This window comes from Malaclemys terrapin, chromosome 1 (assembly GCF_027887155.1).
Source record: "Malaclemys terrapin pileata isolate rMalTer1 chromosome 1, rMalTer1.hap1, whole genome shotgun sequence".
Classification (NCBI taxonomy): domain Eukaryota; kingdom Metazoa; phylum Chordata; order Testudines; family Emydidae; genus Malaclemys; species Malaclemys terrapin.
Genome location: NC_071505.1, coordinates 286972297 through 286997448, shown reverse-complemented (window position 1 = coordinate 286997448; position 25152 = coordinate 286972297).

Genomic DNA, 25152 nt, shown 5'->3' with positions numbered 1-25152 from the left:
AACCTAGTTAAGGTAGGCTCCTGGGTTTTTTTTCATATCCCTTACTGATAAACAGTATTTTATTGTTTCATCTGCATATGTTTGTATTTTAGAATGTATAGGGTATAGTCTGAGCTACAGCACATAGCTGATGCTCCAATTAGATATTTCATGGATCCAGGTACACATTTTGATGATCCAGTTGGATACTGTGGAGCCTGAGATTTTCAATAAAATTACCAATCAAAGTGTGTGCTTTGCTAATTGAACTGATGAGTGTTTTGCTAATCAGTCTGAAAATCTGAATATACAAAAACCTTCCATTCACTTTAGTCATAAGGCCTACTATACACCCTGCATATTATTATAAAACCCCAAACTGTGTTTGTACTCTACAGAAACATATATAGCGAAACATGAAATCTTACTCTTATCTTAGTTAACATGAGTTCAATTGTATAGGGCTCAGGGGTAGCCATAAAACCACTAAAAAGATTTGTGAACAGCTGTTTTACTTAATATAAAAATCACATGCTTTTTGAAGCCTCTCATTTCAGGCTTCACTGACAAGACTAAAAACAAGTTCTGGGTCCCATTGAAAATGCTGGGAATCTCCCTTTCCACTAATAAAAAAGCTCCAGTTTCTATCTCTGCCTGGACGGACTTCTGAAGTAATTTTATGTATAGACTAGTTGTCATTGGAGCAGGACTGAATCTGCCCATCCTGCAATGCTATGGTGGAAATACTATGTTAGGGGATGGGGGAAGGAAACAACTCTCCACAAATAACCTGCTTTTTAAAAAGGCTAGTTCTCATATTGCCTTTTTGCACAGAGCTAGGGGGAAAATAGGGCCAGTATCCACATAAAACATATCTCATTGAACGGTACCAGAGCTCATCTAGTGTTCAGCACCAGATCCAAATTCAATAATTCAAGAGTTATTCTTCTCTAACACATGCATTTTAGATACGGATTATACTTAAGTGCAATTAATAAGTGCACGGTGAAGGCATTGTTATGTAATTCTGCAACATTACGTGTTACTTTAGATAAATACCTGTAGCGGGGTGGTCACCCCACTCCTGCCCTGAAGGGCATAAAACAGCCCTGGAAAAGGGCTGCAGCAGGGAAAGCTGGGCTGATTGGAGAAGTAGCCACAGCTGGGGTCAGCTCAATCAGGGTCCAGCTGGCTCTCATAAGAGGACTGTGGGCCATAAGCTGGGGACAGACACTCTCTCTAGCCTCATTGAGAGAGAAGGACCTGGCTGCATGGGAAGCTGAGAAGGGTATCTAGGGTGGAGCAGTGCTGGGGAAGGGCAGAGAGGGCTGGGGAGCTCCAGCCTAGCAAAGCCCCAGGCTTCAGGCCTAGTTAAGGGCCCACAAAAGAGTACCAGGGCTGCAGGGGGCAGCCCAGATATAGGCAGAGGCAGGTGGTCCAACCCCCCCTTGCCAATGATGAGTGGTTTATAGACTGCAGTTTGTCCCAGGGAGTGGGGGCTAGATGATGACTGGCAGTAACCACTGAGGCAAGGGGAGGATAGAGTATTGGGGGCTCCCCAAGATGGGGAGACCTAGAGACTGCGGGGGTATTGCAGAGGGCAGAACCCCGAGAGAAAGGACACCAGGGTCTGGGAGGGACTCGGGGGCCAGTGGCAGGTGAGTCATCGCCCCGCCACAATAACTCATATTGGAAGCACATTGCTTATGATCCCAGTCCCAGGCCTAATCCACAAGTCCAACCTGTATTCCTTTATCATTTCATTAAGCCAACCAATTCCCCATCACTATATATTCAATCTGATGGCACTCAATACATTTTATAGTGCAGGAAGGAGTAAAATGACCACATACAAATTGCAGAGACCAGTGCACTGTGTAGTTTTAAATATAATGCCTAAGGTATCAGTAAACCTTATGAGATGTAAACTGCATTCAGCAAAGTGGGCATGTTGATTACATCTCTGTAAACATGGGATTAGTACAGAGTAAAGGTCAGCAGATTAAATATGTAGTTTAATCAGCATATTATGTAAATGAACACAAATAAAATATACCATCCTACTGTTATGATCAGTAAAGCATGAACTCTATTAGCAAAGTGTTGGAGCATTGAGCTTCTCAAATATGCATCTGAAATCAGTAAAGTTCTGAAAAAACTCAGTTGCTGGATGATACAGTTCAGTGAGACAGGTAAGGAGATCAGAAAAGTGTGTAAAATGACCAACACTTATTTGACTGTGCAGTTTTCTCAAATGTGGTGCAGACCGATCAATAACATGAAGGGCAAAGGGGTCCAGGAGAGCTGGCTGTATTTTAAAGAATCCTTATTGCAGTTGCAGGAACAAACCATCCCGATGTGTAGAAAGGATAGTAAATATGGCAGGCGACCAGCTTGGCTTAACAGAGAAATCCTTACTGACCTTAAATGCAAAAAAGAAGCTTACAAGAAGTGGAAGATTGGACAAATGACCAGGGAGGAGTATAAAAATATCGCTCAGGCATGCAAGAGTGAAATCAGGAAGGCCAAATCGCACTTGGAGTTGCAGCTAGCAAGAGATGTTAAGAGTAACAAGAAGTGTTTCTTCAGGTATGTTAGCAACAAGAAGAAAGTCAAGGAAACTGTGGGTCCCTTACTGAATGAGGGAGGCAACCTAGTGACAGAGGATGTGGAAAAAGCTAATGTACTCAATGCTTTTTTTGCCTCTGTCTTCACAAACAAGGTCAGCTCCCAGACTGCTGGACTGGGCAGCACAGTATTGGGAGGAGGTGACCAGCTCTCCGTGGAGAAAGAAGTGGTTCGGGACTATTTAGAAAAATTGGATGAGCACAAATCCATGGGTCCAGATGTGCTGCATCCAAGGGTGCTAAAGGAGTTGGCGGATGTGACTGCAGAGCCATTGGCCATCATCTTTGAAAACTCATGGCGATCGGGGGAGGTCCCGGATGACTGGAAAAAGGCTAATGTAGTGCCCATCTTTAAAAAAGGGAAGAAGGAGGATCTGAGGAACTACAGGCCAGTTAGCCTCACCTCAGTCCCTGGAAAAATCATGGAGCAGGTCCTCAAGGAATCAATTATGAAACACTTAGAGGAGAGGAAAGTGATCAGGAACAGTCAGCATGGATTCACTAAGGGGAAGTCCTGCCTGACTAACCTAATTGCCTTCTATGATGAGATAACTGGCTCTGTGGATGAGGGGAAAGCAGTGGATGTGTTATTCCTTGACTTTAGCAAAGCTTTTGATATGGTCTCCCACAGTATTCTTGCCGCCAAGTTAAAGAAGTATGGGCTGGATGAATGGACTTTAAAGTGGATAGAAAGCTGGCTAGATCGTCGGGCTCAACGGGTAGTGATCAATGGCTCCATGTCTAGTTGGCAGCCGGTTTCAAGCGGAGTGCCCCAAGGGTCGGTCCTGGGGCCAGTTTTGTTTAATATCTTTATTAATGATCTGGAGGATGGTGTGGACTGCACTCTCAGCAAGTTTGCAGATGACACTAAACTGGGAGGCGTGGTAGATACACTGGAGGGTAGGGATCAGATACAGAGGGACCTAAACAAATTGGAGGATTGGGCCAAAAAAAACCTGATGAGGTTCAACAAGGACAAGTGCAGAGTCCTGCACTTAGGACGGAAGAATCCCATGCACTGCTACAGACTAGGGACCGAATGGCTAGGTAGCAGTTTGTCAGAAAAGGACCTAGGGGTCACAGTGGACGAGAAGATGGATATGAGTCAACAGTGTGTTCTTGTTGCTAAGAAAGCTAACGGCATTTTGGGCTGTATAAGTAGGGGCATTGCCAGCAGATCGAGGAACGTGATCATTCCCCTTTATTTGACATTGGTGAGGCCTCATCTGGAGTACTGTGTCCAGTTTTGGTCCCCACACTACAAGAAGGATGTGGAAATATTGGAAAGAGTTCAGCAGAGGGCAACAAAAATGATTAAGAGTCTGGAGCACATGACTTATGAGGAGAGGCTGAGGGAACTGGGATTGTTTAGTCTCCAGAAGAGAAGAATGAGGGGGGATTTGATAGCTGCTTTCAACTACCTGAAGGGGGGTTCTAAAGAGGATGGAGCTCAGCTATTCTCAGTCGTGGCAGATGACAGAACAAGGAGCAATGGTCTCAAGTTGCAGTGGGAGAGGTCTAGGTTGGATATTAGGAAACACTATTTCACTAGGAGGGTGGTGAAGCACTGGAATGCGTTACCTAGGGAGGTGGTGGAATCTCCTTCCTTGCAGGTTTTGACAAAGCCCTTGCTGGGATGATTTAGTTGGGAATTGGTCCTGCTTTGAGCAGGGTATTTGAGTAGATGACCTCCTGAGGTCCCTTCCAACCCTGATATTCTATGATTCTAATAAAATTGGGAAAAAAGCAACATCACTACTACCACTGCAGATGAAGCCTTCTTCTCAAGCATTGGAGGATGAATATCAATTAGCAAACAGTGATAATCTGACTACTTGAAACATACAAATCGAACAGGTGGAATTTACAGGGCCTCAACAACTGCTGTACACAGCTCAGACAATAACTCTCCTCCCACCTCTTCATCTGGTCTCAAAACACTTCAATAGGTGTGTAGCTTTAAGAATGAGAATACAGTAGTCCCATTGAAGGCAAAATGTAGACAAGTGCTTAAAGTTATGCATATAGTTAAGTGCTTTGCTGAATGGGCCCCTAATCTTTCCCCTTCCTCATAGTCTCCATCTTTCCTTCTGTCTCCTTTGCTTCCAAAAACCTACTGTTATAATAGCATTCAGAGATATCCCACTAGATCCACCCCACCCCTGGAATGCTTACAACTAAGTAGAGACAAAAGGTAGGAGAAAGGAAATAGCATGATCCCCACCTTCCTTCTGTCTCCTTTCCAACATACCCTCCATCAATAAAAATATACAATAAACAAGTTACAGCTTTTAGATTACATTCCATACACCATTATACATCTGGACTTAAAAAGTTTCAGAGTGTAACACCAAAGAATGTATAGGCTGAGAAATAACAAGTTGACTGCAACAATCCTTGGATTTCTTGGCTAGATAGAATGGTATAAAATAGATTATTCTTTTCACTGTTAGAAAAAAATACATTTTTGTACCATGAATCTGAATGTTGCTAAAGGAATGTTTTTTAAAACAAAAAACAAATAGAACTACAGTAGTTCAGATGGAGGCAGCCAAAGTAGCTGCCAATTTCTTTATGTTGCAACCCTTTTCCTCCTGTATGCCTCATATCACTCCATATCTGTGATCTTCACATGTGATGCTAAGGCCTAATCAAAGTCCTATATCTTGAGCTGAGAAGTACAAGGTGTAGTTTAGGAGGAATTTGATTCCCCTCTTCACCCCCTCTCCCCATAACCTGGTCACTGGTGCAAATTAGAACAGGATGAAGGCTGCCCTGATTTGTGTCAGCAGCTAGAGATCACTGAGTTGTTGGGATATCCCTACTAAACCCTCTGCACTGATGGCTGGGAGTGGGCATGATGCTGAAGCTGCTTTGATGGTTCTTTGCCACCTAGTGATTTCCCCTGTGCAGGGGTAATCAACCAATGACAGGCTAAGATGGCAGTAGCACACCTTTGAACTGAAGGGCTGCAATTCTATCCTAATGTATTGGAGGACTAGGGCCATATACCTTAAGTTGTTTGAGGTGGGGAGCATGTCTTTTTTAAAGTAAGGGGCAATACACAACTCTGGCACTATATAACTACTACTAGCTAAGCTGAATGCAGCTTAAACTCAAATACAATATACTTCATCTGCTTACATAAAACATTAAAAAAGATGTGTAGGCTGTATAGCTTCAGCGTTAACTCTTTACCACTGTCAGCAAAATATGTGACTCGCTTTAGCTGAAAAATTACGCAACTCAGTCAATGAAATATTGCACACAATCAGCAAGTGATGGACTGCCTAAATTTAGACACCTAAATCCATACTTAATAGAGCTGACTGGAGGACAACAATTCTGTTTCTTTGCTATTTGCTTTCATACTGTGTTGGCACAAAACAAAACAAAATTCTAATTTTTTCCACAAAAAAAACAAAATTATGTGTGGGTAGCCTGGTGCTTAGAGATCTTACCTATAATGTAGGAGCCCAGGGTTCAAGTCCCTGATTCACAGTAGAGTTTTTAACTCCACAGCACTCTGAATCAGGCAGAGAAGGGGCTTGAAGCTGTATGTCCCAGATCAGTGTTCTAACCACCAGGCTCTAGAGCATGGGGAAGAGTCTCGCTTTCTCTCCCCCAAAAAACCTTTTCAGTTAAGTCTTAGTCAAAACCAAAACATCTCTGTGAAATGTTTCAGCCACAGTGAAGAACCATTTCTCAGTGAAATATGAAAATGTTCTAACCAACTCTAATATTCAGGCATCTAAATCGGTATTTAGGTGCCTAATGTTAAGCGCTCAGTTTAAAAGTGTGCTCATGATTGTTAAGGATTGTTTTCTCTACTGAATTATCAATGAAATACAAACACAGGAAAGGCCACACCATAGTTTTTCATAACTGGATGATTTTATCTGTATAAAAACCAGAAATATGTTATAATTGTTTTGTTGGTGCTTTCTTTAAAGAGTAAAGCATTGAGATTTCATGATTCCCTCCTCTACTCTCTGTTGTATGTTTGTTTCTGTAGGATTGGAACCATACTTTACTAGAAAGCAGTTTCTGACAATGAAATAATGTCTCCCATACTTAATGTAACCCATACTTAATGCTTAGATGTGTTTCTTTGGTTGCATAGGCTCATGTCTGTGTTAAACTGACAAGATACTTCCTCATAAATTGTTTGGAAATGTGATCTAGGCCAAGGGTGCTAGACAATGATAGATTTAGATTGTCATCCTGCATATTTCTTTTAAGTGTTGTCTCTACAAAAACGTCTATCCTCTGTAATGGCACTGAAACGCTAACGCTGCATGCCTCTTTACATTAGATCTCACCTACTGCTACTGATGTGTCAACAATATTTGAACAGTGAACGAAAAGCAAATACTTCACAGTATGTTGGCAGCTAGTAAGGCAGTAGGTAATGCAGTGGACACATGGAACCAATTAGGACTATTTGAGGAACCAAAAAAAATATGTAACAGAAAAATATTGTCAGAAGGAATTCTGTATATAGGCAATCCAGTGCTGTAGTGCTAACAGACTTGAGAGGGTCAAGTCAAAATGCCTTGTATGCTTACCCGAAGATAGATAATCAAACATAAAGGGTGGGTCTACTTGGTTAACAACAAAGAATCATGTTGCTTCATGATGAGTGAAGAGGAGTGGAGGGAAACAAACAATAATGAGAAAGTATCCTGTCATTTTAATACTGTCTTAAGTTTATGCAACCAAAGAATCATGTCTGAGTATTAAATAAGGATGTTGGGAACGTTACTTAATTGTCTAAAAAACTATATCTTTGCCTGTTTTTCCCCCCCTGGAAAATACTAAATCTTGTGTAGGATATAGTGAGAATTATCTGTTTTCAAAAGCTTCACATAGCTTCCAGTATAGCAGGAACTAGTTATATCTATACTCCACAATCTGAAGTAGCTGCTATTCACTTTAATATGAAATTCAAGGCATTGCTTATCATCTTCAGAACCCCTATAGTTTTCAAAGCTCTAGATGATACAATGATAAAAATTCTGGCAGCTGCCAGGGTCTGGTGTGTAGTGGAGTTCCTACTGTGGATATCACTGGTGAAGCTGAACTGGTGGTAGCAATGATGGCAAATTTTAAAGAAAACATGTTTGTTGAGGAAGGCACACAAAGGTAATATCTAGAGGCATGTACAGCTGTATAAACAATTGACCATGTTTATTATTTATTATTAGAATGTACATCCATTAAAACAGCACTTGGAGTATTAACCACTCATACCACCAGTTTACATGACTTTAACTGAAGAAGAAAAAAACTTTATACCTGATTTAATATCCATCAGAATGTGCTACCAATCCCACAGCAAACTGATCATAAGAAATAAGAATGGCCATACTGGGTCAGACCAAAGGTCCATCCAGCCCAGTACCCTATCTACTGACAATGACCAATGCCAGGTGTCCCAGAGGGAGTGAACCTAACAGGTAATGATCAAGTGATCTCTCTCCTGCCATCCATCTCCACCCTCTGACAAACAGAGGCTAGGGACACCATTCCTTACCCATCCTGGCTAATAGCCATTAATGGACTTAACCTCCATGAATTTATCTAGTTCTCTTTTAAATTCTGTTATAGTCCTAGCCTTCACAACCTCCTCAGGCAAGGAGTTCCACGGGATGACTGTGCGCTGTGTGAAGAAGAACTTCCTTTCATTTGTTTTAAACCTGTTGCCCATTAATTTCATTGGTGGCCCCTAGTTCTTATATTATGGGAACAAGTAAATAACTTTTCCTTATTCACTTTCTCCTCACCACTCGTGATTTTATATAACTCTATCATATCCCCCCTTAGTCTCCTCTTTTCCAAGCTGAAAAGTCCAAGCCTTTTTAATCTCTCCTTATATGGGACCCTTTCCAAACCCCTAATCATTTTAGCTGCCCTTCTCTGAACCTTTTCTAATGCCAGTATATCTTTTTTGAGATGAGGAGACCACATCTGTATGCAGCATTCAAGATGTGGGCATACCATCGATTTATATAAGGGCAATAATATATTCTCAGTTTTATTCTCTATCCCCTTTTTAATGCTCCCAAACATCCTGTTTGCTTTTTTGACCGCCTCTGCACACTGCACGGACATCTTCAGAGAACTATCCACGATGACTCCAAGATCTTTTTCCTGACTCGTTGTAGCTAAATTAGCCCCCATCATATTGTATGTATAGTTGGGATTATTTTTTCCAATGTGCATTACTTTATATTTATCCACATTAAATTTCATTTGCCATTTTGTTGCCCAATCACTTAGTTTTGTGAGATCTTTTTGAAGTTCGTCTGCTTTGGTCTTAACTATCTTTAGCAGTTTAGTATCATCTGCAAACTTTGCCACCTCACTGTTTACCCCTTTCTCCAGATCAAAGTCTTTCTGGAAATCTAAGTACACTACGTCCACTGGATCCCCCTTGTCCACATGTTTGTTCACCCCTTCAAAGAACTCTAATAGATTAGTAAGACATGATTGCCCTTTACAGAAACCATATTGACTTTTACCCAACAATTTATGTTCTTCTATGTGTCTGACAATTTTATTCTTACTATTGTTTCAACTAATTTTTCTCGGTACTGACGTTAGACTTACTGGTCTGTAATTGCTGAAATCACCTCTAGAGCCCTTTTTAAATATTGGCATTACATTAGCTATCTTCCAGACATTGGGTGCAGAAACCAATTTAAAGGACAGGTTACAAACCATAGTTAATAGTTCTGCAACTTCACATTTGTGTTCTTTCAGAACTCTTGGGTGAATGCCATCTGGTCCCGGTGACATGTTAATGTTAAGTTTATCAATTAATTCAAAAACCTCCTCTAGTGACACTTCAATCTGTGACAATTCCTCAGATTTGTCACCTACAATGGACGGCTCAGGTTTGGGAATCTCCCTAACATCCTCAGCCGTGAAGACAGAAGCAAAGAATTCATTTAGTTTCTCCACAATGACTTTATTGTCTTTAAGTGCTCCTTTTGTATCTCAATCATCCAGGGGCCCCCATTGGTTGTTTAGCAGGCTTCCTGCTTCTGATGTACTTAAAAAACAATTTGTTATTACCTTTTGAGTTTTTGGCTAGCTATTCTTCAAACTCCTTTTTGGCTTTTCTTATTACATTTTTACACTTAATTTGGCAGTGTTTATGCTCCTTTCTATTTACCTCACTAGGATTTGACTTCCACTTTTTAAAAGATGCCTTTTTATCTCTCACTGCTTCTTTTACATGGTTGTTAAGCCATGGTGGCTCTTTTTTAGTTCTTTTACTGTGTTTTTTTAATTTGGGGTATACATTTAAGTTGGGCCTCTATTATGGTGTCTTTGAAAAGTGTCCTTGCAGCTTGCAAGGATTTCACTCTAGTCACTGTACCTTTTAATTTCTGTTTAACTAACTTCCTCATTTTTGCATAGTTCCTCTTTCTGAAATTAAATGTCACAGTGTTGGGCTGTTGAGATGTTCTTCCCACCACAGGAATGTTAAATGTTATTATATTAAGGTCACTATTTCCAAGCAGTCCTGTTATAGTTACCTCTTGGACCAGATCCTGCACTGCACTCAGGACTAAATCAAGAATTGCCTCTCCCCTTGTGGGTTCCTGTACCAGTTCCTCCAAGAAGCAATCATTTAAAGTATCGAGAAATTTTGTCTCTGCATTTTGTCTGAGGTAACATGTTCCCAGTCAATATGGGGATAACTGAAATCTAATTGATCTGACTGGCCAATAACTGAATTTATCATCAGGACAAGCTGAAATCCAATGATATTTGGCAGTTAGACTTCTATTTTATGTAACCTTAGATATGAATGGATTATCTAAAATGGATATGAAAAGTCAAACTAGCAATATATGCTTGTTACGACCCTAATGAGCTTCCCCAGTGGCTACTCACCATGCTGCTGTATTTATGTCCAACATGCTCTTGGTTTGCTGAGGATGGACAGTATTTAGGTACTATCTCTCTGGCTTTGGGCCTCTAGGCACACACTTCTGATTCAAATTCCCATATCTGATTCTCCTCTTAACCCCGCAGGCCACTTGGGTAGGCCCTGAAACTAGTGTATCACAAAACATCACAAGAGACATACAATTTTTGGGGGGGCGGTGAAAGGGGGCAGAGGGATAAAATCTGCATTCAAATCCTCTCTTCAGTGTCCTCACCACACCAAGAACGCTTTGGGATTTCAGTCAGTGGTTTTTTAAGAGTTCAGGATTCCTCTTCTTCTCCTGCACAGCTTTGTCTGCTTCTGGCTCGTTCCTCTCTCTCTAAAATAATAGAATCATAGAAATTTAGAGCTGGAAGGGACCTCTAGAGGTTATCTTGTCCATCTCCCTGTTCTGAGGAAGGACCAAATATACCCAGACAATCTCTGACAGGTGTTTGTATATCCCCTTCTTAAAAACTTCCCTCAACCTCCCTTGGAAGCCTACTGCAGTGCTTAACTGTTCTTATAGTTAGAAAGCTTTTCTTAATATCCAACCTAAATCTCCTTGCTGCAGATTAAGCTGATTACTTCTCTTCCTATCTTCAGGGGACATGGTGAAAACTTGATCATTGTCCTCTTTGTAACAGTTCTTAACATATTTGAAGACTGTTATCAGGTCCCCCTTCAGTCTTCTTTTCTCAAGACTAAACATAACCAGTTTTTTTAACCTTTCCTCATAGGTCAGGTTCTCTAAACCTTGTAGAATTTCTCTTGCTCTCCTCCTGAGCTCTGTTCAATTTGTTCACATCTTTCTTAAAGTGTATCACCCCAAACTGGGCATAATCCACCTGATGAGGCCTTACCAGTGGTACAGCGGAACAATTACCTCCTGTGTCTTACATTCAGCACTCTTGATAATTCATCCCAGAACAATATTAGCCTTTTTCACAACAGTATCACATTATTGGTTCATATTCAATTTGTGATCCACTATAACCCCAGATCTTTTCTGCAGCTAATTCTCCATTTTGCATTTGTGCATTTGATTGTTTTCTTCCTAAGTGCTATACTTTGCACTTGTCTTTATTGAATTTCCTCTTGTTGTTTTCAGATCAATCTCCAATTTGTCAAGGTTGTTTTGAATTCTAATCCCCTCCCACTTTGGTGTCATCCACCCACTTTATAAGCATATTATCTATTCTACTATAGAATATGGACATTAATGACTTGACAAACTATTATTTGAGTATGATTTTTCAACCAGTTGTTCCCCCGCTTAAAGTAATTTCATCTAGATTACATTTCCCAAGTTTGTTTATGAGAATGTCACATGAGACTGTGTCAAAAGCCTTATTAAAATCAAGATATATCATGTCTACATCTTCCCTCCTGTCCCCTAGTCTAGTAACCCTGGCTAGGTCTACACTACCCGCCTGAATCGGCGGGTAGAAATCGATTTCTCGGGGATCGAATTATCGCGTCTCATCGGGATGCGACAATCGATCCCTGAATCGACGCGCTTACTCCACCAGCAGAGGTAGGAGTAAGCACCGTCGATGGGGAGCTGCGGAGGTCGATTTTGCCGCTGTCCTCACAGCGGGGTAAGTCGGCTCCGATACGTCAAATACAGCTACGCTATTCACGTAGCTAAATTTGCGTATCTTAAATCGACCCCCCCCCAATGTGAAGACCTGCCCCCTGTCAAAGAAAGAAAGTAGGTAGTTCGTCATTATTAGTTATTGACAAATCCGTGTTGGCTATTATTTATCACCCTGATATCATCTACATGGTGGTATAGTAATTGTCAATTTGTTTTGCTAGTTTTCCAGGAATTAAAAATAGCTACTGAAAGAGCCTCTCTTTTCTAAAGTTGCTGTCCCCTTTGTCAGGTGACCATCCTGAGTTACTTGAAGTCCCTTGTAATGTGTTCCATTGCTTAGTTACCAGCTCACCTGGAAGAATAAATTGCCCTGGGTTATAGTCAACTCATTGTCCAAGAGTGCTTTCATTTGAATAGGAGACAGTCCAGTTTAATGCCCCTTGATTGCTGTGCAATGTTCACCCTCTATCAACACCTCCAAGAATCCCACTCTGAGATGAAGGGGTGGGAAACAACAACAAAGAAAGCACAGTACTGTCTTACAAAACAAAATGGAGTTTGTACTTTGAGATAGATGCTTACTCTGATCTGTCACTATGTTGAAACATTACTAGAGGATGATAATATCACCAGGATTAGTTATAAATTCCTGAGATTACTTGTGTCTTAAATGGCAACTATCAAGGTTAATTCCCCACTCTGGCACTTTGAGTGCAGAAGGTGGGGGCCCGCAAGGATTCTAAAAATTAATACTTGCCACTCCAGGCTTATATTAACTTCCCAAGGTTACAGCTTTTCTGTGACCTTGGATTGGTAGATGCTGCCACCACCCAAGTGCAGAACCTCTTTGAGAGCCCAGGAAGGTGCACTTGGGAATTCCTTCCTATGGGGTAACCTCAAGCCCTTTCACCCCCCTCTGGGGAAGAGCTGAGAAAGAAAAAAAAGGAAATCGACTGTTGCCACCAACTAATTGAACAACATATGCACAAACCTCTTAAGACACAAAAAATCCAATTCTGTTCATAAAAAATATACATTTTATTAATAAAAAAAGAAAGAAAATACATCTGGGAACTCAGGCTATTGCTAGATTTTAAAAGTGCCTCTACAAGAATTAAGCACCAAGAATAGCTTACTTGAAGTCCAGCTTAAAGGTTACAAATGAAACAAAAGCACCTGGGGTTAGCACAGAGGAGTCCACAAGCCATAAAGAAATAAAAAGAGATAAACCTAATCATGTCTTCCTAGATATTTCCTAATCTACTTACATATTTGGGGTTTCAAATGAATAGTTTCTAGGTATGATACCGAGGATTTTTCATACCTGTCCCCAAGCTTATTATAGCATATCTGTTGCCCTGTCTGCCTCTCCCCAGGAGAACAACAATAGACAGACAAAAGGGGAGTCTTTATTCAAGTTTTAAAAGTTCTAGCCTTCCCATTGGCTCTTTTGGCCAGGTGCCCACTCACTTCCTTTTACCTATGCATAGCAGTGAGACTTTTTAACCCTTTACAGATAGCACAATTAGAAAACAGCTACTAAGACGGATTTTATAGCTACTGGCTGGCTGGGTCATAAAAAGGAGTTATCTGCACCCCCCCACACACACTTCATTTATCACAGCAACTAATATTTAGGGTGGGAAATCTTCTTTACATGACCAAAGGACACAACATTTAGTATACCAAAACAGAGATATAATAGCTTGAATTCACAGTGGGTCGAGGTAAAAACTGAAAGGTTAATTCCCTGCAGGACTAAACCCAGGTCAATCTAATTGTTTATGTATGTAGCTAAATGAAAAATGTAATACACTCAGGAACATGGTCTTTAAACTATTACAAAATCAAAACAGGAAAAAATATACACTGTGGGCTTGTCTACATGAACATTTAGTTCGTGGCAAACCTGGGTGGGAATCAACCCTGCGCTATCCTGCCATGAACCAGCTGTCCATATGCACCCTGCTGACACATATTGACTGTTCACTAGAATGCTTTGACCTAGTCCCCTCTGAAAAGGGACTAGCTCAAAGTGCTCCAACAAATTGTTAATGCACATCAAAAGGGTGCATATGGAGAGTTAGGCCGCAGCAGGCTAGTGTGGGGAAGATTCACTCCCCAGCTTGCTCTAAAGTAATTGTTTGTGTGGAGAAGCCCCCAAGAGTGTGCCGGAAAAGATTTGATGTGGAGGTGGTACCCCAGAATTCTGAACACACATTCAGGAAAACCTTCATGTCTCAGGAAAATGGATGGAGAAGCCTGAGAATATGCATGAGTGATCTTCCTCAGGATTGATTTGCCATTTAGTGAACTCCTTATACCACTTCTAGGGAGTTATTCCATGCCCTTTGTCATTTAACCTCAATTTACATATACACCTCTACCCCGATATAACGCAACCCCGATATAACATGAATTCAGATATAACACAGTAAAGCAGTGCTCCGGAGGGATGGGGCTGTGCACTCCGGTGAATCAAAGCAAGTGCGATATAACGCGGTTTCACCTATAACACGGTAAGATTTTTTGGCTCCCGAGGACAGCGTTATATCGAGGTAGAGGTGTATGTCTTAAATCTTTCAATCCCCACAAAACTTTAATACATGTTATTGCAATTGGTCCTTGAATTTCATCCAATTTGTTGGCATTTTTCTGGTTCTGAGGTACGCACAGCTGAACACAATATGCTACATGCAGTCTCACCATTGCCATAAAAGAGCCTATTCGGGACATTTACCCATTTGTTCAAGTACAGAATGGTACATAGGAAGCTTGGGGATGGACTGTGCATCAGAGACATACTACTCTGGAGTAGCCCAACGCACAGGGGCTGTTTGGATGCTTGGTCTACTCAATAGCTTTTGGCTCTGCCTCCTCCTTGCCTCCTTTCTGGTGCTGAGCGATCATGGAGACACACCAAGGCAGCAGTCTCTGCATTCAAAGATAGGCACTGCACATGTGATAAGCACTTGAACAGGCCATGTAAGGGTAGGGGCACCGTGCTTCCCCATCACTCACCCACCCAAGGATTTCTCTCCAGGGATAGTCCATAGAGCCTGACTGTCACTTCCTTGAGCTCTGTGGAATGACTGTTCCTCTGCAGCATCAAATCAAGTTGGCTTTTTTTTTAACTACCATAATGCACTGCAAGCTCGTACATGAATTGTGGTCTACTGTCACCCACAAAGCTTTTTTTCAGCATTATTGATTTATAATTCTCTCTCCCTCACTGTGTTTCCCTCCTCCCCCTGCCAACTGTCTCATCTTGCATTTGTCTAGGTTGGATCTCGTTTTATTTCCTGCTCATATTTCAAAGTTCTCTGTCTCTTCTGTACTAATTTACTGTTCATACTAATATTTGTAACATTTCCCAATTTAATAGTTAGTAAATTTAATTTAAAAGGCTGTTTCCCCCCTTTTCAGGTCACTAAGCATGTTAAATAGGAATGGTTCTAATACCAATCATGTGGTGTCCCACTAGACAGCGTCCTCTAAATAGGTACATTGAGTCATCAATATAAATCCCCTGGCAGCTACCACGGTTATGCTTTGGAAACTGCAAGTCCAGGGGGTCCTGCAGGAGCTGCTCATCCCACAGAGGAAGAGACAGGCTTAAAGGAGAGTCCCTCCGAGACATGATGGGCTTGCAGATAAGGAAAAAGCACCATGGGCACCTGCTGAGCGGGGGAGCAGGGGGAGCAGAGGATGAAACAAGGGGTAGGGAGAGTTGCCAAATATCCACCCTCCAATTGGAAACTTCTGCTGAAGACTGGGAGTTGGAAAAGCACGTGACAGTTGCGTTGGAGTGGCTCACCTAGCTTTCCGCTTGCTGATCTCTATCTGTCCATTTATCTATTTAAGTTCCATTTCTCACTGAAGCATGGGTTCAGATGGACATTTTGGGTGGGCAGTAAAGGGATAATAAGTGGTCATAAGGAACAGGAGTGAACAAGAGGGCCCCACTTTGAAAGTGCGTTTGGACACTTTTAACATGGCATGCACTGGCCCTTTATAAAAGATTATAGCCCAAGCATAGCCCAGTCCTAATGTGTCTGCCAGAATGTGTCTGCAGAAAGAAGGGCCAGGGTCAGATAGGCTTCCTTCTGAAAATTTAACAAATAACACCCATGTGAGACCACCTAGCAACATGGGAAATACTCAGCTAGAGATTTGGTATAGGTACCTTCGAGTCAGCAGAGTAGATGAACTATTGAGCCCACTGAGGGTGGATGAAGGATCTGTGTGCCATCACCACAATTAAATATTACCACTAGAACCACAGGTGCCATCACTCCCAAATACTGTATGTAATATTATTGTAAAAACGTTACCAGCCCTAAACAAAGTAACATGATAGAACCAATTAATTTAGTTTTACATTTATTTGCTCCTTTTAGAAATTGTTGACTTATATATGAAGCCCTAAAAAGCAAAAAAAGGGGGTAGGAGGGAATTCTCAGTGTAGATCCATTAGCTTTACTGGTGCTATGCAGACTTATGCCAACTATTTGGCTCAAGATTTCTAATCTGCAAAACCCTGAAATTCCTACTGCACTATTTCATCTGAATGTTTGACTTTAATTTAACAAAAAAATCAACTCAGAAATCAGATAGCTAATAGTAGCAAATTCCACCATGGAAGAATATCTTTTTCTTCCCAAATATAAGAATACTGGCTAAAACCTACATTTCTTAATCTACTAATTATATTTTGTATATACAGGTATGACTTCTTGGGAGGCTTATTTTTGGTTGTTTCCCCCTTACACACACACACACACACACACACACACACTGACCTGTGGTCACAATTTTGCACACACAAATAATGGATGCTTGTATCTCCATATACTAGTTAAACCTCTAACCCCCTGATTTGTGGTCACAAAGAATAATGCCTGTGTCTACCGTTTTGTGCAGGGGCGAAATTTAGGTGCAATTATTTGCAGGTGAAAAATTGTAGTGCCAAAAATCAATGCCATCTCTGAAAACCTGGTTATGAGAGCATTAAAGAGCTCATATTAGGATTATATAGAATTCAAAGACAGATCAAGCAAAATTCAGGCTTTCAAAGGGAAGAACAGGCACATAGCACCAGCTTTGAACCTGGAATGCTCCACAGTGCAATTTTAAGATGCACAATACCTACCACATGAATCAGCCATCATGAATGAATCCTATTATGAAAAGTGCCTTTAGATAAATGGCTGCACTGAATGTTAAAGAGGGGCTGAGACATAATATGCCAAGACAAACAAGGTGTGCTCATTATGAGGAAAAGTGCTGAATATTCTAGAGTGTGAGCCTTTTAAAAGGTTCAGAATTCTCTATCTTATTCTCTATCTCCCTATTTATTACCCATCTGTCCTGACAAGCCACAGTATTAAATCAGCATAAATAATGAAATGGTTCCAGAAAACCATTTGCAGGGATAAAGTTTGTATCTAGTTAATGAATTTGTCACCGAAGCCCATTTTATATAGAAGAGAGAGCATAAATTCCAACTCACTTACATTTTCAAAGGCTTTCAGCACAGAAGGCAGGGAAACAATAGGACAAAGCCAGGAGGGTACTCCATATTTCTCAAATGAAAATGAAAAAGATCTCAATCCAAGAATGGCTACTGAATATCCACTGAAATAAATTGAAACAATGGGATTTCTGTATCTGAATCTAAAAAAAACCATGTCATTTGGAGTTAGATAATGAGTCTGAGTTCTGCTGTGAACTTTGAGAATACTGTGTGGAGATTCAGCTTTAGCATTTTGGGATATGGCATGTGCAACTATTCTGTATGCAAACCCCAGATGTAAACAAGTTCTGTCCAGCTTGATCACACCACTGTGTCTAAGGGCAAGGATTTTGAGGTGAATCAGTGAGATGATTCTTAGTAGGAAGAAACTTAACTGATTCAATTATATAAATACATTTTAAAGGTAGATTTCAGTCTTTCAGCTGCAGTAAAGAAAGAACCTTGCTTCTTATGCCAGGGTCTGTGCATGTTTCCCCAACTTGTTCATCTCTAGTCATAGGTGCAGAGGATGACAGAGAAAGTTATCTGCATCAAAGATTATTTGGTGTGATGTGTTCAGAGCCTGATGAATCATCCCTGAGTGTTCTGAGCCTGATAAGTCACTCAAGATACATAAGTGGGAATCCTAAGAATCCAGCCAATCACACAAGCAAGGGTATAACCAGGTGACCTCCAAGGCAGCTATATAGGCTACTAATGAAAGCAGCCACACCGGTCTGCTCAATGTTGCTACATTGTTGAGGATGCTTTCTGCTATCTAGTAGCTCTTACAGACTGCTCCAGGTCCCGTTCCTTCTCCAACCTGTGCTTGCACCATCTCCAGTTACAGCTCAAGCCACAGCTGGTCATCTGGCTGTCCTGACAGTTTTAGCAGATTCCTCCCTATATGCTCGGCAATGGCAGCTAAGATGGAAACCTCTGGCATATCCATCACTGAGATGACAGAGTTGGTTCACAACCTTCAGGGTCAACTTGCCCAGCTGCAATGGGAGAATATCTCTCTCTGCTCACAAAACCCCTGCAGCTCCAGTACCTAAAGTATCACTGGCAGTGGTCCCTCTGGAACATGGTCTGAAGTGTCCACTGTTGGAAAGATTTGATGGGAAGTGCCAGAAGTTCTGTGTTTTTCTGCTGCTCAAAACACACACCCATAGATACACTGCCTTCCTGTTGGCCTGTCTCAATGTATGCTGCCCAGTTTCAGCACCTGGTTGCCAAAACACATGGAAGGAGTCAGCTCATATCTACCATTCCTGCGAGGGTCTGAACGTGACCTAAAGGATGAATGGACCAGTTGGGACCCCCCACTATTATGAACTCATGTATTGAATTGTGCATCTGGCTTGACAGTCACCTGTCTGAGTGATGCCAAGAAAAGAAGAGGATATACCTGCAATCCCAGACAAGTATGTAGGCTCCTAATGAAAGCAGCCACCGCCAATCTGCTTGATGTTGCTGCCTTCTTAGGGAAGCTCCCTGGTCTCTGGTAGTTCTGACAAATTGCACCTGTTCCTGCTCCTGCACCTGCACCTGTATCTCCATCTGTTTCAGGTCCAGCCTGTACCTGCTCCAGTTCCTGCTCAAGTCTTGGCCGGTTGCTCAACTGTCTTGACATTTGGTTTCTTACATATTGTCACAGACTTTATTTTTCTAGATCTTATTCCTCTTCATCCTTCTGTTTCCAGAAGGAAGCTACTGTACTTTGAGGCATATACATATGCCAAATCCAACTGAATTTAATAGGGGTGAAACGAATAGGGTTTTTAGAAATGTAATGAGTTTTGATAGAAATTATCCCTAAAAGTTATAGAATTAAATAGGGAATGATACTCTTCTGATTTTTTTTAAACATCCTAAAGATATCATTCTGAATGAAATTCTATAGAGTACTTCATAAAAGATATAGAAAGGAGATAATTCCCTATTAAACTGTATAGGACTTTTTAATAAAGCTAGAGCCAGGTATATATATCCACCATGGATTGTTTTATTGAGCCTATAATTCTCAGTGCTGCTGCATGCACTCCAGTAAAGTTATAATCACTGGGGATATATCTGCTTCTCTTATTGTTTAAGGTATGTCACCATGGCCAGATGCAATGCATTTAGATTTTAGACCTGCTGTCCCCTGAGCTGTATTTTACAGCCTTTAGTCAACAGAGCAGACTTAGCAGAAACTTATATAGCAATCACCATTTACCAAAGGCTACCAAGCTACAGTACATAAGAGTGTGGTATTTTCTAGGCATAGGGACAGAGATATTGACAACCATTGTATTATACTTTGGCGCTTAGTTGCTACTTGTTTTCTTCTCTTCCTTTAAACAGGCTAGGAATGTTCTTTATCATTTGCCCTCTGTCATTTCTTTTATCTCTTCTACAAAACAAGAAAGAATACATACAAACAGCAAAAACTACCACTACTCAGAACAATAGCCCACAATCCAATGAGATCCTGCTATCTATAAAAAGTGGTACAATATAACCACTATCTACAGCAGTAGCACATCTTATCTTCCTACATCCTCTTATGACTAAACAAAGAATATTCAGAAACATCTCCTCACACTCTAAGAAAAACAACAACAGAATCACATAGCTACTTTAGGAGAACTAGACAAAAACTAGAAGCAAAAGTTTGTTTAAAAAAAGATGCAGCAAAACCAAATTTAGGAATATTCACCACTTTATTTGTGATATTTCTTACATAGTTTCAGTCTAATTATTATAATTTATTGGATGCAGGACAGATGGGGTATATTACCCACTATATTTGTTTCCCACTGTATCCTTCCCCTCCCCATCCTCCACCACTTACAAGCCAAGAGGCAAGCAACTAGACACTGAAATCCACTTAATGATGTAATCAGCAAAGCTGAAATCTTAAAGGCCACACAGAAGTACAGTACTCCTATACTATCAACAGATATGATTCTTGAGGTATAGATATTGTTAAACTACATGTACAAGGAATGATTTGTACTGCAGGAAAATAAGAAATACTTTAGAAATTTCAAAATATGCTAAGAGCACTCTTGAAAAAAACATTATATTTGTGTTTTGATATAATCTTTTACAGTTTCATTCTCTAATAGGTTGATTTTTAAAAAGTACATTCCCATGGCTGGATTCTGATAAGACACAGATATTGTTAGAATAAGGACAGAGTAAACTACACCATTAGTCAGAGATGTCACCATTGATTATGTATACCTTTGAAGATGTAGAAATGAGAAAATAAGTCCTTAAATATCTTCTGACCTTAAGTCTGACTTAAAGGGGAATATTATTTTTTAACTGATGAAACTGGGTCATTGAGGGATGAGTGTTAAGGATGTCTCCAAAAGCAACTGTAGAACAATAGACAATTCTCACTTAGTATACAGGACTATATACAGCAGGGGTCAGCAACGTTCGGCACGCGGCTCACCAGGGTAAGCACCCTGGCGGGCCGGGCCAGTTTTATTTATCAGCTGACGCGGCAGGTTCGGCCGATCATGGCCCCCACTGGCTGTGGTTCGCCGTCCCGGGCCAATGGGGGCAGCGGGAAGTGGCACAGGCGAGCGATGTGCTGGCCGCGGCTTCTCGACGCCCCCATTGGCCTGGGACGGCGAACCACAGCCAGTGGGGGCCATGATCGGCCAAACCTGCCGCGTCAGCAGGTAAATAAAACTGGCCCGGCCCGCCAGCGTGCTTACCCTGGCGAACCGCCTGCCAAACATTGCCGACCCTTGATATAAGCAGTGGCAACCAGCAGATACCTGTATGACTGGCTCATGATAAATCAGTCTTATAATGGGATATTACATGTTCTTCTGGAGACATGCTCCCTTTTCAAATCTCTCTATTGAAGGGTAAACAAAAAGAAATCTATTTTGGTCTCAACCCAGGGACAGATTGTGATGGTCCTTATGTGGCCACAAGGAGAAGAGGAGAGTACTAGAAATTGTTCCTCCTTTTGTAGCTAGGCATGGGCATCCCACAATATCAATCTCTGTGCCTTGAGCAGCCTTGGCTTGGTTTCTTGGACGGTTTTAGTTATTTTGGACATTCTCTTGTCTCTGAAGGTCCCTGGACATGGCTAAGACTTACTTATCTACTATTTCACGCTCTCTCCTCCCTGTGTGAGAGACTAGCATGTTTGTCCATCTCTTACTGAAACAATTTTAAAAGGGCCTTGAAAACTTGTACTCTCCCATATAGGAGCCTGCTGATCCTTCGGAATTTAATTTGGTGTTAACTTAACTCATGGAGGGAGAATCCCTTTGAATCCAATAGATTCTTGCTCCTTGTGGTCCATGTCTGTGAAGGTCTCATTCTTTGTGGCCATTGCCTTGCCCATGTTACAGGGCCAGATGTCCCATCCATATTTTATTCTCTATTCCATAATTATAGGTGATCCTTAGATCTTACCCCAAACTTATGAGAAATACATTGAACTTTTATCTCAATAAGTCTGTCGCTTTCTGTGTGTGTGTTTTTTTTAATTAATGCATCCCCACCACTATCTTGGACAGGTTGGACTTCATCCCTGTGGTTTTAAAAGAAGAAATAAATACTAGTTAGACTGAACTAAACTGTTTAGAAAGTGACACATCCTTCGGCCCGTGCTGCTTCCCACAGCCCTCATTAGTCTGAAACAGCGAACCACGGCAAGTGGGAGCTGCAATTGGCCAAATCTGCAGACACTGCAGGTAAACAAACCGTCCTGGCCCACCAGCGGTTTTCCCTGATGGGCCGCGTGCCAAAGGTTGCTGATCCCTGCAATATGTTTAGAGAACAAGAGTTACTGTTAACTAACTCTTTTTTTCCTTAGAAATTGAATTAGCCTCACAAATCTTCTGCATTTACCTCATATTATTAAAATGAAATCATCTCAGTGGTTCGGAATTGTCCACCAGCTTGCAAAATTCCCCCAGGAAATTCTCACTGAGTAAGAGTGCCAACTATGCTTATTTCCTCTTCACTCCAAGGGCCAGATTCTCATTTCTGTCTATAGGAAAAGGGTTCTGTAAATGTACAGAGCTTCAAAGGTGCAGTTTAATAATAATGAACCAAATCCAGAAGTGCTTCCCCAGGTCCAAACGAACTCCCAACATTCTATTTTTCAGAGAATCCTCTCTACGTGGGATTGACCCCTCCTCCACAGCCATCTCCATGGCAGCATTCCTCTCTTCACTTCAGTTCATCAGAGTGGTTCAAGGATCCATGAAGGGAGAAGGAGATGGCAGTGGGCAAGCTGGAGTAATTCAAATGTGTTCAATTGAGGTATCTGGCTTTTTACTCCAGTGTAACTGAGATCAATATCTGTACTAAGGACTTTTCAAAAAATAATTAGTAAGTTCATTATCATTCTTAATACTTGGTGACACATATAATTCAAGTGTGCTGAACTATATACTAATACTTTCCAATGATTCATTTGACAATTTTCTATCACAGGGGTCGGCAGCGTTCGGCACGCGGCTCACCAGGGTAAGCACCCTGGTGGGCTGGGCCAGTTTTATTTACCTGCTGACGTGGCAGGTTCGGTCGATCGCAGCCCCCACTGGCTGCGGTTCGCCGTCCTGGGCCAATGGGGGCGGCGGGAAGCAGCGCGGGCGAGCGATGTGCTGGCCGCGGCTTCTCGCCGCCCCCATTGGCCCGGGACGGCGAACCATGGCCAGTGGGGGCCACGATCGTCCGAACCTGCCGCGTCAGCAGATAAATAAAACTGGCCCGGCCCGCCAGGGTGCTTACCCTGGCGAGCCATGTGCCGAACGTTGCCGACTCCTGTTCTATCAATAACTATAATTTACATTTACATGCTTGCTTTATTTTTCTTCTTAACTTTGTTTACCTGCAGAGTGCTTTCACTTCATTCCTCCTGCTCTTTTTGCTTATCCTGGACTAACTCATTTTACCAAGCAAGAATTTAGAATTTAACCTTTATTGGTTTCCTACCTCCCTTCCCACTCATCTTCTCCAAAATAACATAATTCTTGGAGTTGAATAATTTTCTTCTCCCCCAGTGTAAATCCAAGGTACTTCTATTAATGTTGGCGGAGTTACACCAGTTTTATGCTGGTATCAGTGAGAGTAGAATCAGGACCTTTGTCTTGTTAAGTTTAGCAAACAACATATTTAAATTCTTTAAATCAGAATATTTACTTGTATTGTACTGCCAGGCTTCTATACACTGCTTGTTATAACTTCTGTAATCATTCTTAATAAACTCTTTCAAATTAGATATCTATTTCATCATTGATCAGGAAATAAATCTTAAATTAATCTATTGGTAAAGTGCTGTGTAAGTTTGCAGAACTGTTGTTTAATAATAATGAGCCAAACCTAGCAGTGCTTCATCAGGTTCATTCATACTCCCAAGATCTGTTTTTTCATTGGACGATCCTCTCCATTTGGAATTGACCATAGCCATCTCCCTGGCAGCATTCCTCTCTTTGTTTGAATCCTACAGAGGGTTCTCAAAGATCCATGCAGGAAAGGGAAGAGGGAGAGGCAGTGGGCAGGCTGGGAGAGGAGTGAGTGGACTTGAGAGTGGGACATACATTTTTCCCACAGATGTCGTGGAGTCGCCCCCAAAAAGACAATGCAGAGATAGACAATATTTCCTTTCCACAGCCACATCTCCATAGTTGAGAACATCTCCACCTTGAACAGAGTATCCTAAGATTAATTGGCCACTGGCTCCAATCGAGATAGCTAAGAAGCCAAGGGTCACAGATTCTCTGCATAGATGGCCTTGGCCTATCAGTGATCCCTTCTGATCCTTCGGGTTTTAAGGACCATATCCTCCTCCTGTTTCTGGAGGCGTGGTGTGGGGCAGATTGGAAGTAACTTTGAATCATTAAGTTCATATTTATAGTCATCAAGTTTAAGGCCTGAAGGGACCACCAGATCATTTAAGGTGACCTGTATGTCACAGCCACCACCACCACCCAGCATCTTCACACTAAACCCAACAACCACAATTAGACCAAAGTATTACAGCCCACAGGAGACTAGACTATTATGTGCCAAAAGGAGACAATAGGAAGAACCAAGGTGCACCAGTGCCTGAGGCTCCTGCAATGGCAGGGAAATGCCTGAGATATACTCAAATAATCCTAGCAAGCAGGGGCGCTGAAACAATTTGTACAGTGGGGGTGCTGAGAGCCATTGAATCAAACTGTAAACCCTGTATATAATGGAAATCACTTCAACCCAGGGGGTGCTACCACTCTCCCAGCACCCCTAGTTCCAGCACCTATGCTAGCAAGTGACCCACACACACATGTTGCAGAGAAAGAAAAAAAAACAAAAAAAAAACAAGGTCACTTCCATTCTGACCAGGGGGGAAATTCCTTCCTGACCCCATATATGGCAATCAGTTAGACCTTGAGCATGTGAGCAAGAGCCAGCCAGCCTAGCACTTGAAAGAGAGAATGGTCAGAGCTCTGGACCTCCCCATCCAATGTCCTATCTCCAG